This window comes from Arachis ipaensis, chromosome B05 (assembly GCF_000816755.2).
Source record: "Arachis ipaensis cultivar K30076 chromosome B05, Araip1.1, whole genome shotgun sequence".
Taxonomy (NCBI): domain Eukaryota; kingdom Viridiplantae; phylum Streptophyta; class Magnoliopsida; order Fabales; family Fabaceae; genus Arachis; species Arachis ipaensis.
Window position 1 is genome coordinate 52,046,336 of NC_029789.2, and position 17,623 is coordinate 52,063,958.

Below are 17,623 nucleotides of genomic sequence, written 5' to 3' on the forward strand. Positions count from 1 at the left end.
TTTGAACTCAAGCCACAACTCATCACTTTGGTTCAGAACAACTGCTTTTTTGGTGGAGGACCACTTGAGGACCCACACCAACATTTATCCACTTTCTTGAGGATATGCAACACTGTCAAAACTAATGGAGTGACCCCTGACAGTTACAAACTGATGCTATTCCCATTTTCTCTCAGGGACAAGGCCACTTAATGGTTGGAATCGTTTCCAAGGGACAGCATTAACAACTGGGATGATTTGGTAACTAAGTTTCTTGCCAAATTTTATCCACCTCAGAGGATTATAAGGTTAAAGGCTGAGGGACATGAGGTACAAACATTTACACAAATGGAGGCCGAACCCATCTATGAGGCATGGGAGAGGTACAAGGCTCTGATCAGGAAATGTCCCCCTGCCATGTTCAATGAGTGGGAGAAGCTTCAAAACTTCTATGAAGGCTTGACACTGAAATCCCAGGAAGCTTTGGATCATTCAACTGGAGGTTCCTTGCAACTCATGAAAACTGCAGAAGAAGCTCAAGAACTCATTGATATGGTGTCCAACAACCAATATTTCTTTGCTCATCAAAGAGGCCGCCAACCATCACAAAGGAGAGGAGTAATGGAGCTAGAAGGAGTGGATTCAATCCTGGCTCAAAACAAGATGATGCAGCAGCAAATTCAACAACAATTTGAGCAAATGGCCAAGAGGATTGATAGTCTCCAAGTTGCAGCAGTTAACACCAGCCAACCATCAACCACATGGGGACAGAGTGAAGAAACTCAAGAAGAACAACAACAAGAGCAAGTACATTATATGCACAACCAAGGACCAAATGAAGTGTACGGTGATACATACAATCCATCCTGGAAAAACCACCCAAACCTCAGATGGGGAGATAACCATACCCAAAACCAACAACCATGGCAGAGGAACTCAAACCAACACAACCCAAGAAGCAACCAAAACCACAACCAGCAACAAACTAACCAAAACCCCTACAGAAAACCTCAAAACAACTACCCCAACCTCAACCAATACCAATCTAATAACCAACCCACCAACCAAAATGCCTACCATCCACCACCCACATCTCATAACCCACCTCAAGTATCACCTGAAGCCCAAAGAATCACTCACTTGGAGGCCATGATAGACAAAATGTTGAAACACCAAGAAATGGTGACCAAGAATCAAGAAGCCTCCCTGAAGAGCTTAGAGAGACAGATGGGGCAACTCTCCAAGCAAGTATCTGTTGAGAGACCTTCAAACTCACTGCCCAGTGACACAATTTCAAATCCCAAATCGAAAAATTTTTAGAAGTTTTCATGGATGACTTCTCTGTTTTTGGTGATAATTTCAATGCTTGCCTAAACCATTTAACCCTTGTCTTGAAACGATGCCAGGAAACTAATTTGGTTTTAAACTGGGAGAAATGCCATTTTATGGTACCCAAAGGGATTGTTCTTGGCCATAAAGTTTCAAAAAAGGGGATAGAGGTTGATAAGGCAAAGGTTGAGATCATAGAAAAACTCCCTCCACCAATCAATGTGAAATCTGTTAGAAGTTTCTTGGGGCATGCCGGATTTTACAGAAGGTTTATCAAGGACTTTTCAAAAATAGCCAAACCTTTGAGTAATCTGTTAATGCTTGATAACCCTTTTGTTTTTGATGAAAACTTCCAGCATGCCTTTGAAACTTTAAAAAATAGACTCACAACAGCACCAATCATCACACCTCCAGATTGGAAATTACCTTTTGAACTCATGTGTGATGCAAGTGATCTTGCAATTGGTGCTGTACTTGGACAAAAAAAAAGGAAAATTGCATCATGTCATATATTATGCAAGTAAAGTGTTGAATGAGGCCCAAAGAAATTACACCACAACAGAAAAGGAATTGCTAGCTGTAGTCTATGCATTTGATAAGTTTAGATCATATCTAGTAGGATCCAAGGTTGTGGTTTACACTGATCATGCTGCACTTAAGTATTTGATGTCAAAGCAGGATGCTAAACCAAGAATCATCAGATGGATACTGCTCCTACAAGAATTTGACATAGAGATAAGAGATAGGAAGGGCACTGAAAATCAGGTCGCTAATCATCTGTCGAGGTTACCACATGAAACAAATCAAAAAGCATCCCAGCCTATAAATGAAAGCTTCCCAGATGAGTACCTTCTGCAAATCCAGCAAGCACCATGGTTTGCTGACATAGCAAATTACAAAGTGGGAAGGAAAATACCGCAAGAGTTCTCTAAGCAACAAGTGAAGAAGTTGATCAACGAAGCAAGGAAATTTTCATGGGATGAACCCTTCTTGTTCAAAAGATGCTCTGACGGAGTAATCAGAAGGTGTGTTCCCGAAAGTGAAATGAGGGACATCTTGTGGCATTGTCATGGTTCAGCTTATGGTGGACACTTTGGCCCAGAAAAAATAGCCACAAAAATATTGCAGAGTGGCTTCTATTGGCCAACTATCTTCAAGGATGCCAGAGAATATATAAAATCTTCCCTGGCAAACTGAAGTCTAAGTGGACTGGCCCATACTTGGTGACAAAGATTTTTCCCTATGGGAATATTGAACTGCTAGATGAGGCAACGAAGAATCAATTCACTGTAAATGGTCACAGAACAAAGCTATACTTGGGAGGACAATGGGTTAAGGAAAAAGAGGTTCAACACCTACAGCCCTCTTAAAAAGAATTAAAAGGTGTCAAGCTAGTGACAATAAAAGAGCGCTTGTTGGGAGGCAACCCAACCTGAGGTAGTTTTCTTTTCATAGTTATTTCCATAAAAAGGTTAAATGATTGGTATGTATTGCAAGGAGCTAAGTTTGGTGTTTCACACCAAAACAAATTAAGGAGAATAAAGGATTCTAAGTTTGGTGTTCCACCAAAATCTCACTTAAAAGCACATTCTCACTCTCTACATAAAGGGTTACTAGCTCCAAGTAATCTGATAAATCATTTAAGCATTGTCTGTTTCTAGTTTTTAGTTTTATTACCTTTAGCAAAGACTTAGGCTTTCACATATGGTTATGCATAAGAAACATGGCAAGAGACTAAGTTTGGTGTTCACACACCAAAGTAAGTTCAAACGCCTACAAGAAAGTCTTGCACACTAACCAGTCATCTAAGGGCTTGAGAAACAAGCAACTTCCATTAACTCTGCAGAAATTCAATCACTCTCTTGGGAGGACTACACACCATTAGCTGAGAGAAAGAAAGAAGAAGCCACCAAGAGGTTGTATTGTCACTTAACTCCATCAGCATTGAATTGCTCTCAATTGGAAGTGTGAATATGCCCATTTTAACAGTAACTGTTAGTTTGGTAGTCTGTGCATCATTTATGTTTGTCTCTTTTACAATAAGTAAACTAGCTTATGTGTGTGCTTGTGTGTTCACTTTCACTTGACAAGAAGCATGTGTTGTCCCCTGCATCTTTAAATTCAATAAAAGAACAGTTTGAATGTGAAGCAAGATAGTCTCTGTTAGATAGAAGTAGAATAAAAGTAAGTGGTGGTATGTGTGTGATTGTATAATAGCTCACTTTTAGTGAATAAAGAGCCAGGATATCTCCTTCTAAGTAAAGAGTGGCTTACTGTCTATGAATCTCAATTGAATTAAATTCCTTGGTTAGAAAGAAAAACAAAAAAAAAAGGAGGAAAGAAAGAAAAAAAAAAGGGATAGCCAAAAAAGTGGCAGAACAAAAGAAAAACAAAAAGAAACAAAGCTGGACACCAATAGCTTGAACCTTAGAATATATGCCTGTGGTGTCTTTGTATTAGGATCTGCTTGGATTATTAAGCTCTTTGGAGTGCATCAACACTTGGTGACTTGGGTTAACTAACCCGGGATCATCATCTGAAAGTCCACTATCAAGAGCAACTTAACTACAAGGCATTTAGTAACCCAAAGAGGTTCTGGGCATCAATGTTCTAAGAAGGAATGTAAGCCAAGTGTCTATAGTGAATAATGGACCCCTAACGTTGGCACCAACGTTCATACCAGCAAATTGTGCTGGCTGCTATGAAAAGTTGGAGCCAAAGTTAGACCCCTCTAACTTTGGCTCAAACTTTTGGTCCAACTTTTGCTAACCTCTAAACCGGTTCAATTGGTTCACTTCGGTTCTTCTCCAAACTTCAAGAGCAATCAACCAAGGCCTCTTTCAACCCAATTCCACCAAGAGCAAAGGCCCAACTCAAGCCTTGAAGATCATTTGAAGAAAGTGTATAAATACGATAAAATTCAAGTTATTCGGGGAGCTTTCCTTTTGGAATTTTCATAATAGTTTTCGGAGTTGCTCAATCCTTCAATCCCTGTGGGATCGACCTCACTCCCGTGAGTTTTTATTACTTGATGCGACCCGGTGCACTTGCCGGTTAGATTCGGGTGTTTTGGGAGAGATTCGTTTCTCCACCAAAATATCTCATCAACTTGCTGGTTAGTTGTGCGAAGTTGTGACAAAGAATTGAGATTACGATTGTGTGTACCAAGTTGTTGGTGCCAATGAGATCACAATTTCGTGCGCCACTACCTTATCCCAAGTGTCCAGGCTCTCCTTGGGTTGAGAATCTAGCCACAACTTTGCTCTATCCCTTACAGCAAATGGAAAGAGGATGAGCTTGTAAATCTCAGGATTCACTCCATTTGTTTTCACAGTGTCACAAATCTATAGGAAGTTAGAGATAAATTGATTTAGATCTTCCTGTTGGAGTCCGTGATACTAACAATTTTGCTGCACAAGAGTGACTAATTGAGGCTTTAGTTTAAAATTATTTGCAGCTATAGCAAGCATTATAATACTTTTCCCATAGAGATCTGGATTGGGAGCAGTGTATGAGCCAAGCACTCTTCTATTTCGATCATTCTCATTCGAAATTGCCACATTGACATTAACAGCATGATTATGATCCATAGTGGACTCTGCAGCTTTCCTTTCAAAGGTCTCACTTAGATTTTCACTAGCCTTGTAAAGTCTAGCTTGTTGCAAGTGTCGCCTCAAAGTTATTTCAGGTTTAGGATCAAAATCTGTAAGAGGTTCCTTGTCTCCTTTCCTACTCATAAACAAACAGAAAACAAGAAAAGTGGGATTCTCTACGTCAGAGTGTAGAGAATTCCCAGTGAGGTAACCTATGTAAAGAAATAAAATAAAATACAAAACAATTAACACAATAAATTTTTGAAAATTATAGATAAACTTGAGCTAGAAATTTGAAATTTATAAAGAAAAAAAGAATAAGAAAATTAAAATATAATTAACTAGGTAACACCAAACTTAATTGCAGAAATTAAGGAAAAATTAACAGCAATAAATTTCAAAAATCAACAAGCCAAAATAACTAAAATTAAAACTAAAATGCCTAATCTAAGCAATCAAACAACTAATAGATGTCAATCACATTCAATCCCCGGCAGTGGCGCCAAAACCTTGGTGCGGAATTTATAACCCACAAACTAACCAACAAGTGCATCGGGTCGTACCAAAAATAAAATAAAGTGAAGTTAGACTTAAAATAAAATAAAGTTTTAATCGAAATAAAATAAAATCTTCGTTGCTTGCTTGATTGAGCGTGGGGACCATTGCTTCTCATTAGCGTAGTGCCTAACTTCACTAAAGTGAAGTTAGACTTAAGCTTGGCAGTGAGCAATTGGGCGTGTTGATGATCACTGGTGCCTAACTTCAGAATTCTGAAGTTAGGCGCCACCTTGGCAAGAACCACTTCGAGGCTTTCCTTTTGTCTTGGCGCCTAACTTGGAGAATTCCAAGTTAGGCGCCAGTATGGCCGAATTTCTGGAGAAGAAGTGTATACTATTATACATTGTTGAAAAGCTCTGGAAGTTATCTTTCGAATGCCACTAGAACCACGTCAATTGAACCTCTGTAACTCAAGTTATTCCCATTGGAGTGCCAAGAGGTCAAAGTTGACAACATCATTCACTTCTTCTCTTTTTGTACAGAAACTCCATCAAATCCATCCGAATGCTACCTGAAATAAATAGAATTACACACAACTCAAAGTAGCATCCATAGTGGCTAGAAGATATTTAAATCTTGATTAAACTTAACAATTCAAATACAAATTCACTAGAAAAAGATAGAAAAGATGCTCACGCATCACTTACCCCTGAAAAAGAAGAAGAGTTAGAAGTGCAAGAGGAAAAAAAGAGGCTCCTGTACCAAGTGAAACCCCAATGACAAGGGAGGAAAATAACTATGGGAACTTCCACTGCAATAAAACAGGGAATGGCTTTGAGGCTAAGTTCCTTGAATCACCAATTCAAGAAGTTCTTGATGAAGGGTACATTCTACTGATCAAATAACACCCAAGTCTTGAATTCATGGTGCTAAAGATAATCAAGGAAAGAACTAAAAATGGATTGTGACCAAGGAACAAAAGATGATATCCATGAAAAAGAGAAGGTCAGCCCGAAGCAATCCAACCCATACCCTAACAAGCAAGGAGAATCAAGCTGATAACAATACTAGAAAGCTTGTTAGGAAGAATTCACATCCGAGGGCACTAATCTTCTCCTCTTCTCCCATAGAGTCATTTCTTTTAACCAATTGGAAGAAGAAGAAGAAAATTCAACAATCAAATGTCAAGCTAATGACATTAAAGAAGCACATAGGTATGATAATACACTTTTTCATTTTTTTATTTGAAAAAAGAAAAAAAATCTTTTAAGCTCTGCTAAATTTTTTACAAAGGGAAGAAAGCATGGAGCTGAAATAACTCACTTAAAACCCCTTTTAAAGGATTACGCGGTACGATTGAATCAAATAAGCCCTTTTGGAATAAATATTGAGCTACTTGTGAACCTTCGGGTATTGTCGTATTCAACGTTTGTTCAATTACTCTTTTACCCGCAAATGCAATGTAAGCATCGGGTTCGGCAATAATGATATCGCCCAACATGCCGAAACTGGCGGTCACCCCACCAGTAGTAGGAGATGTAAGGATGGATCTTGCATTGCCAGGCATGAGCGGTTCTTATTTTACCGGTAGCTAATAAGTTCGACCTATACCTTTTTTTGTAATCCTATACCTAATAGATTGATGTGCTTGTTCCCCCTTCTTCCTTACCATGGCAATCTTTTTTTATTGACCAATTAGAATTGCCTCCCAGGATCTATAATTGTCTCAAAAGGTCTAATATACATACATTATTGGACCTTTTTAATACCAGTCACGAAAACCTTATGAAAATAGAAGATTTTCGGATGGGAGGCAATCCAACTATACGTATCCCTTAGTTTAATTATGTTTTGGTGTTAAGTGGGATTTTGGTCCCTAACGTAGATGCTAAAAATTTATTTCGTCACCGGCCTTTTTTTCACTACAAAATCGTCCCTAAGATTTAACTTAGTTTTAAAATCGTCTTTTTCACCAAATTTTTTATTTTTATTACCAAATTACTCCTAAATAAAAAATTATAAAAAAAAGAAAACAGGTTAAAGACTTAAAGGGAATGGGGGAAAGGGAATTACATTTATAGGGGAGGGGTGTCAGGGAAGAAGGGAAATGAGGACCTTGAAGGGGAGAATGGGGAGACTGGGAAGGAGTATGATGATTGGAGCTTGAAGGGGAGAATAGGGAAGTGGCGCTCCAGGCCACGGTGGAGGACAGTAGCGTGAATTTCCAAGAGGCGGTGGACCGACTTGACGTCGATTTGGAGTGCAAACTTGTCTGCGTTTGGGAAGTGAGGTGGTGGTGGTTGGATGTTTGGAGGTGGTGGTGGTGCCGCTGCTCTTCTTCCTCGCTAGCTCGCAGCTGCTCTTCGCCGTTGCTCCTCGTCGTTCGCGTCCTCACTGCTGGATCCCGATGCCAGATCTCGTCGCTGTACCTCTTCTTTGCTAGCTCGCTGCTCCTCACCGCTGGGTTCTAATTCTGTTTATGATTAAGTTGATTATTCTGCTTCTATTTTTATTTGTTAATTACACTGTTAGATTGGTTGATTTGTTGATTTTGACTCTGATTATGTTTTGATTGATTTCATTATTTTTTGGTTTTGTTTTGTTTCTGATTCTATTCCATTCTCTTTTGCTTCTCTATTTTAGTTTCTTGATATTTGTTAATTGAAATTATGTTGTTGCTATTAAAATTATATTGCTCTTGTGTTCTTCTGCTTCCTTATTTTGATGCTAATGCGAATCTATGATGGAGAAGAAGAAGAACTGGGTATTACTGTAACGAAGAAGAAGAACTGGGTATTTTAGTGAAGGAGGAGAAGGGGTATTTTGGTCCGAAGGATAATTTTAAAATTAAGTTAAACCTTCGGGACGATTTTGTAGCGAAAAAAAGGCCGAGGACAAAATAAATTTTTGGCCTCTACGTTAGGGACCAAAATCGTACTTAACCCTTATGTTTTGATTTCAGTTCTCTTTTAAATTTCTTTTAGTAACTTTTTCTTTGTCATTGATTTTCATAGTTTTCCTAGCTTGTCTAATGTTTGTGATCATGCATAGAAATTTAGAACAGGGATAGACAAACCCAAAATGGAGAATAGAACACCCTAGAGGGTTCCCCTTACTAGCGTTCAACGACAGAAGGGAGGAGAGAGCTTGGGCGTTCAACGTCCATAAGGGAAGCAGTCCTGGCGTTCAACGCCAAGAAGGGACCAATTTTTCTTTCCTTGGGGACAAGTATCTTGATGCCAGTGCATCTTGGCTAGTTTCACAAGCCATTTTTAGTTTGTTTTAGGGTAGTTTCATGCATTTCTTAGGTAATAAGTAAGTATTTGGATGAGAATTTCATGCATGCGTTGATCCATTCAAACATGGTTAAATTGATGAATTTTCATGAGATTTATGCTATATTTAGTTGTGTATTAAGAATGGCGCAAAATCTTGTGAATTTAGCAAAGCTTTGATGCATGTGTTTGGTTGATGATAGGTGAGAAGAAGCAGAGGAAGAGCAAGGAAATGTGGCAAGGCAATGTTCTGCAAGAATCTGATGCCAACGTTGGAAGGAATATTTGGTAAACCAACATTACCTCCAACATTTTTCAATACAGTTGGCTTTCTGGAAATTGGAAAAATTTGATGCAACGCGCATGCATGGGCGACGCGTACGCGTGGGCGCGGAAATTTAACAATCCACGCGTACGCGTGGGTGACGCACACGCGTGGAAAGGCCAATGTTGGAGGGAACGTTGGTGAAGCAACGTTGAGTCCAACGCCTATGATGAGAGATTCAAATCTTGAATTGGAAAAATTTGAGGTGACGCGTACGCGTTGATGATGCGTACGCGTGAATGGGCATTTTGGCCTTGCATGCGAACGCTTGAGTGACGCATACACACAAAAACCTGTTTGATGCGTACGCGTGGGCGACATGCACGCGTGGAATGGCAAATTTGACCATCGACGCGTACGCGTAGACCACACGGTGAGTCAAACGTTGCTGGCAACACCCAGACTTCATTTTTCTCAAGTAACGTTTAACCCAACGTTTTTATACAAACGTAGACACCAACGTTAAGGCTAATTCCATTCCAATTTGCACCTATGCAGACTATGCGACACTAAAACAAATAAGGGTTTTCGCAACGGTAAAAAACCGTTGTCGTAGATCGAAAAACCGTTCCCAAAACTTTAGGCAATGCTTTGGCAATGGTTTTTGACCTGTGGTATATGCGGCCATTGCCAATGCTCAAAGGCAACGGCAACCGAAAAACCGTTGCCATAGTTACTGGTATAGAGAATAGTTTTGACAACAATTTTTAAAGAACGGTATAGAACCGTTGCCAGATAGGCAACGGTTTAAAACCGTTCTCTTTCATAACGTAACGGTTTAAAACCATAACAGGATAGGCAACGGTTTTAAACTGTTGTAGTTTTATTATTCACTAAGCCAACGGTTTTAAAGCATTGCCACTAGTGTCATTTTTTGGCAACGGTTTTAATACCATTGCCATTTTATAGTTATCTTTGACAACAGTTTTAACACTATTGCCTTTTGTGACTTTTAACAATGGTTTTTTGTAATATAATTCTTTATTTACAAGAGTTTTCTCATGAATGAAACTAGTTCCAACATTTTTTTTATTTTATTGTCAATAAATAACCTAAATTATTTGAATCAAATTACTAAAAAAACTAATTGAACATTTACTATCAAATTTGACTTACGAAAATTGTTGTAAGATCCACAATCACATTATATCATCATTGCAAAATAACATAATACTAATCTAGGCCATAACCACTTTTACTTATATCAGCATTATTTTTCAAAATACTATAGTACTATAGCCTAAGGGTGGCAATTTCTTCATTTTTCTTCAATAAAGTTGGTGTGGTAACTCAGCTTGAGTGGACTCTCTTGGCTTCAATGGGAACTGCTCCACATAAAGAACTAGAAAGTATCTTAAATCTGATCTTTATCTGTATAAACATTTTTGGCAGATTAGAAAACCTGGATACTAAGCATTAAAAAGACAAACACAAAGGAAGGATATGACTATCGAGAATAAAGAATGTCAAATTAAATCGCCAACCTCTGAATTTCTTCAGTGAGGGTAGGAAGTGGGGAGAATAAGTAGGCAGGGTCCACATTTCCCTGCACACCTATTCCACTACCCAATCTTCTTCTTCCATCTCCCATATCCACAGTCCAGTCCAGCCCAATAACATCAACTCCAGTATCTTTGATATGCTTAAGGAGGCTACCATTTCCATTTATATAAAGAACAATCAGTGTCTCAGGCTTCAGGACATCTTTTCTTGACCAAATCTACAATCTGGATGTTTAGAAATCAGTACATGGCAAAAGAGGAAAAATATGGAACAATAGCATCTTGTGCCCAACGTTCAATTTGCAAATATTTTATGTTTTACAAATTATGATGATGCACTAACAGCAACATAGTTTCAATTAAATAAAAAAGTTTGAAGGTGTAGCCTCTGATTTGGACTTTCTCTCCGAAATTCAGAAGACCAAGATCAAGCAAGCTTATTTACCACTTGATGCTTACAAATTACAAGCTCTTAGCTCATCTTATTATTTACCACCCAAATGACAATCATGAGAGCTTGGAACAAAACAATAATTTACATAAAAAAAAACCTGTAATCATTGCAAACCTTTGAAAGCAACACATGGTTTGTCTAGTTCAAAGATTCAACTAAACAAATAAGCAAAAGTTGAAATAGATACACTTAGGCTTTCTATGACATGGATCCCAAATAGAACAGTTTAAAAAATTAGAACACAATTTCAATAAGATGAAAATAAATGGGAACTTTTCTACATTACCTCTTTGATATAAGGCTTTGACCAGCGTTTCCACATATCAGGTGGTAGTTCTCCACCCCATGAATCAAATATTTGTATGTAGTGAGCCCCAGACTCCACTTGGAAAACAACATAATCTGCTATTGCTTGCGCTAAATGAGAGAGCAGAGTCCGCAATAAATGTGGTGCTGTATGGCACATACTCTTAATGGTTGTATAGGTGCGTGTTGTACCCCCTTCCACTATATATATTGCTATTGTCCAAGGTGCTCCCATGAAACCTAAAATGGCAGCATCAACACCAACCTAAGTAAAAAGCAATAAGTAAGGAAAACGGCTCCTTTGAAGGATAGCCATGATATATAGAAGCGGTAATGCAACTAGGTTTACCTCCTTGCGTAATATCTTGAGTGAATCTCCAACAAAACTGAGCTTTTCCAGGTCAATTGGATGTAGAGCCTTTAGTCCCTCCTTGGTGCGTATTGGGGACTGAATAACAGGACCCCTTACGTCTTCTACGTCGAATTCGACCCTAAATGCAAGAAGAGGCATAAGGATGTCAGAGAAAATGTTCACTCCATCAGGCCTAAAGGCATTCCAAGGATGCAAAGAAATTTCTACAATGAGATCAGTTGTCTCCGACCTCTCTCGAAAGGATGGATATTTCTCCTCTGGCAGCCTTTCACCAGCAGAGGATCTAAAGAAAAAATCATGAATTTCTCTTGCTTAAATGAGTATAATCAAGAAAATAAAAGAGTAATCAAGAGAAATAAATGCTTATAACAGTCTCCCAAATTTGAACAATATTACTCATTTCTGTAAAATATACAAGTGAATGTTAATTGTTAACAGAACTTTTTCCTCTCTTTCTCCATGCCTTCAATGAATCAACTTCAACAATCTCAATTAATTGATTCATCTCAAAGACTCAAAAATACCTGAATTACCCTCTCCTATAACAATTTGCACCACTATCTAAAGCAACAAATTTGTTAAAACTGAATGCTATTAGGAACTAGCAACGTCGCCTTTGTTATCACACTAGTAGCTACACTACCACTTCAAAAAATAAATGAACTGAAAGAAATATAAAAAAGAAAAAGAAGCTAAATTGGACAAAATGAAGAGCATAATGAGAAGAAGAAGAAACTGTGGTACCGGAAGAAGAGGCAGAGCAAGTGACAGAGAAGTGTGGTTTTAGGTTGAAAGAGAGTGAAAGTATAGCTTTTAAGGCATTAGAATGTGGAAACAAAGTAAAAGAAAAGAACAAATTGAGGTTGCAACTTGTACCTGAAAGGAGCTTTTGAAGAGTAGCACAAGCTTCCTTCCACGCTGGCCTTTCAAGAATACAAACTTATTTAAATTAGGCTGTTTCAATTACAAACACCACATGGAAACCAATTATTTTCCTATGCAAGAATTTAGCCATATACTCGCCCATTAAAAAAATTCTCATCATCAGATTGCACAAGCAGCAGTAGATTCAAAGGAAAAAAAATGCACAAATTATTGTCCTATGCAATGAATATAAAAGTAAAAGAACTAAACCACAATGTCAAGCTACTAATAATAATGAATCACCGACCTTTGCCAATGATCAGACCAAGCTGCTTCAAGGTAAATGTATGTCCAATTTGGTGAAATTGAGTATGACGGTGATGAACAAACTTTTGTATGGTCTAGAATTCCACTAATGAATTCACGTTGTAAAGTATAGTTTCTAAACCAAACAATAGTCCTTTCATAAAAAAATTTAGTTGTCACATGTACAAACCCCAAATAAGAATTAACCAGAGTATTTAGACTCCGGGTCGTCTCACGAGGAATTGCAATGATGTGTATGATTATTGGCTATGAGGGGACAAGGGGGTTTTGATTTATAATTTTTGCAAGAAAATGAATGGCAAGAAAAGTAAATGAACAATTAACTAATAAAATAAAGGAAAACAACTCTTGGCAAGACATAGGTAATTGAGATCACCATCCTTGTCAACAAACCATATATTGATAATTATGAGAGGCCAACCTATTAAGTCTACTTCCAAAGCCTTAAGTACATAATATCTACTCCTAGGCTTGAAGTACGTCAAATAGGTTTGATCACATCAACCCATAAGTCCCAACCTACCTACTAATTAGATTAGTAGTGGGTTGGCGTCAATGAGTATCAAATTGATCACCAAGGGTTATCAAATCTCCAATTCAATGAGACCCAATGACTCAAGGTCACTCAATTTCCTTAGCCTAGGCCAAGAGTCAAGAGAACTACCCAAAAACTAGAGGAAACATTTTATCAAATACCTAGAATGCAAGAAAAGTAAACATAACAAAATGCAAGAATTAAAGGAAACCCTTAACTATCAATAGCAAGAAATCAACAATAGTAAGCAAGATCAACATAAAAGAACATGGAAACATAAAATTGCATTAAAGAAAATTAAGATCCAACAATTGTTCATAAACATAAAAATGGCAAAATAAAGAAAATGACAAGTAAAACTAGAAGAATAAAGATGTAATAACAAGAAATTAAAAGGAAGAACTAAATCAAAACAAGAATTATAACTTGGATCCAAGAAGAATTAACTAAAACTACCCTAAAATCTAGAGAGAGGAGAGAGCCTCTCTCTCTAAAATTCTATCCTAAAACATGATGGAAACTAAACTATGACTATTTGGTTCATTCCCCCTCAATTCTTCGGTTCAATAGCATCAGAAATGAGTTGGATTGGGCCCAAAATGAGCTAGAAATCGCTGGCCATGATTTCTCTTTAGTGGACCCACGTGCTCCATCGGCGCGTGCGTACATGGTGCGTGCGTGCCCCTATGCGTCATACAACATATGGCAAATTTTATATCATTTCGAAGCCCCGGATGTTAGATTTCCAACGCAACTAGAACCGTCTCATTTGGACCTCTGTAGCTCAAGTTATGGTCGATTGAGTGCGAAGAGGTCAGGCTTGATAGCTTTACGATTGCTTCATTTCTTCATGAGTTCTCCCACATTTAAGCAAAAATCAAGGGAGAATTGCAAAACCATGCTATTTCATTGAATAAATGTGAGAAAAGTTGATAAAATCACCTAAATTAAGCACAAGATAAACCACAAAATCGGGGTTTATCAAATCTCCCCACACTTAAACCAAGCATGTCCTCATGCTATGAATAAAGAGGGACAAGAAAAGGGTATGAACATTTATTCAATGCAAATAAACTATATGCACCTATCTATATGAATGCAACTAAATGCAAGATGATTCTACCTACTTGATTAAAAGTAAATCAATCCCCAAGAACACATGTATGAATAAGTAGGGCTAAGATCATATGATGATTCATGAATCCTACCAATTCAAATATCAAAATGAAGTATAAATGGACTTGCACGAAGAACGCTCATGAAAGCCGAGAACAAGGAATTGAGCATCGAACCCTCACCGGAGGTGTATCCGCTCTAGTCGCTCTAGTGTATAGGGTCGATCACTTAATTCTCCTCTAATAATGCTTTTCAAGATTTGGTTTTCATCTAACAATCAACAATTATTCAATGCATGCATACACTCATCATGAGGTCTTGTTCATAGGTTGTAATTGGGCTAGGGTAAAGGTAGGGATGTATATGGTCAAGTGAGCTTGAAATTTGCATCTTTGATTAACCTAAGCTCTCACCAAACACATATAACAACCTATACAACTCTAATACACAACCTAGCTACCCATGATTCCCACTTTTTCACATACTCATGCATTCTTTTTAATTAACATTCCACATGCATTGATTTTTATTGAACTTTACTTTCGGGCATTTTTGTCCCCTTTTTATTGCTTTTCTTTTTCTATATATTTTTCTTTTTCTTTTTCTATATATATTTTTTCTTCATTTTTTTCTAAAGTATATACAATTGTATCAATGCATATGGTTTTACATATAGTGCATGAATATGTACCCAATTCCCAATATTTTCAACAAAAATACAAATTACACTTTTATCTCAACCAATGTCCCAAGTTTTCCATACCCAAATGATACACACCCTCACTAGCCTAAGCTAATCAAAGATCCAAATTAAGGACATTTATTGTTTTTTTCGCTTATGGGTAGTGATGTGCTATAATTAAGAATAAAAGGGATTAAATAGGCTCAAAGTTGGCTAACAATGGTTGATGAAAGGTAGGCTATTTGGGTAAGTGAGCTAAATGAAATAATGGCCTCAATCATATAAATGTTTAATTTGTATGATTATTTATAATTATTTTTATATGTATCTTTTAATTTGTATAATTATTTACATAATATTAGAAAATTGTTATTTGATAAACAATTGTTGTAATGGTTATAAAACCGTTCTTTAAAATAGTCAAAGAGAACGGTTTTATTTTGTTCCTATAATGTAATGAAAAATTGAACTTCATCAGCAATACTGTAAAAATCATTGTCTAAAACCATCTAATAGGACGGTTTTAAAGTGTAGCATTTTGGCAATGGTTTTTATGCGTTTCTTTTGTACAATTATTTAAACAACAATAAAAAACCGTTGCTTAAAAACAAATCATAGTAACGGTTATAAAACCGTTCTTTAAAATAGTCAAAGAGAACGATTTTAATTTGTTGCTATAAAATAATGAAAAATTGAATTCAATAGTAACACTACAAAAAACCATTGTCTAAAATTATCTAAGAGAACGGTTTTAAGGCGTTGCAAAATTTGGCGTTGCTAAAGCCCGTATTTGTTGTAGTATGCAGTTAGTTGCCAAACGTCCATTATCAAATATCATTAAGAATCACTCCTAACTGCTTCAGCCAAGGCCCACATCCAAGTACTTGATTCAATTGAAGATGAGAAGAAGAGTATAAATAGAAGGGTTGTTGAAGATAGAATGAGCTCTCTAGGGGCCCTGAAGGGGCTCTGGGAGTTCAGAACTCTGTTTATTCTCTCTGCACTTTTCTTTTTCTTTTATGTATTTCCATTTTCTTTTCCTTTAGGGGTTGGACAGATTGGATCTGTGATCTAGAATTGGAACTTTCTGCATAATTCACTTTCTCTGCAAATTTTAGTTTACTTCTGCAATCTTATTTTTTTTAATTTCAATTTCCATTTCCAGAGCTATGAACAACTAAATCCCTCTTCATTGGATTAGGGAGCTCTGTTGTAATTCAATGGATCAATAACAGTTTTCATTCTTCTTCTTCTGTCTTTTCTCTTGATTTTGCTAGAAAGCTTTCGATCTTAGTTTAATTGAATAGTTGTCTTGACAGAAAAGCTATTCGTAATTTGATTTCCTCTGATCCTCGAGAGAGGGAGGAGGGGATCATGCTAGAAATGCTTTTTCACATTGGATTAGATTGGGGGTTGGATGGATATCGTGACATGTAATCCTACCAATACTTTGATCTATGAATTTGATCCGGAGAATGCAATATCTCCTAAGCCCAATGACTCCCCCATTTCTGATCTTACCCATTCTTTCAATTCTGCTGTTACATTTATGCTTAACAATCCCCATTCCTTTTTAATTTCTTGCAATTTAAGCTTCTGCACTTTAATTTCCTGCAATTTCCCTTCTGTAGTTTAATTTCTATTATTTACATTCAGTAATTTATATTTCTTGCTCTCTAAGTTTCCCGCCAATTTAAATTCTGCAACCTCAATTCAATTCTGATTCAGTTTAACTAGAACACTTCTCCAATTAACGTTGATCAACCAACCAATCTCTGTGGGATTCGATCTCACTCTATAGTGAGTTTTTACTTGACAATAATCCGGTGCACTTGCCGGTGGAAATTTGTTGAGAGACAAGTTTCGTGTATCAGGTTTATGGCACTGTTGCCGAAGATTGGTTTTGTATTGACAATTACTAAATTGGAGGATAACTAGATTGAACACTTTTCTTTTCTTTTGTAATTAGTTTCTGTTTCAGTTTGTTAGTATATTCTCTGCACTTTAAGCCATTTTTCTTTGTTTATTTACTTGTTAGCACAATAATCACTAGCTGTTTGTGGTATTGCCTCACTAAGAATTCCTTATTTATGACAATGGAGATTCTAATTTCTTTTGGTGATTATTGTTTGAGACAGAACATTTTGCAAGAAAGAAAGGAGTATTCATCATATTTTGGTCAATCAAATTTCGTAGGAAACTTTCCACCACCACAGAATGACTCACGTTATTATGCTAATGGTGGGTGGGAGTATCAAGAACATGAAATGGGGTACTTCCCAGAGCCACAAAATAGTCCATATTTTGGTGAAATTGATCACCACTTAAGTTGTGGCTGGGAAGATCAAAATCAAAGAGATTTCACTCATTCATACCCCATTCATCAAGAGCCATCACCTCTTAGTTATCCAACCTCACCTCCTAGTTTTACATGTGTAAATTCTTCATCACTTGAGTATGCCTCA

The 17,623-nt window shown here is 37.2% G+C and overlaps 1 pseudogene; it reads right to left on the bottom strand.

Moving 5' to 3' along the window:
• LOC107640609 lies at positions 10,471-12,034 on the bottom strand (annotated as a pseudogene).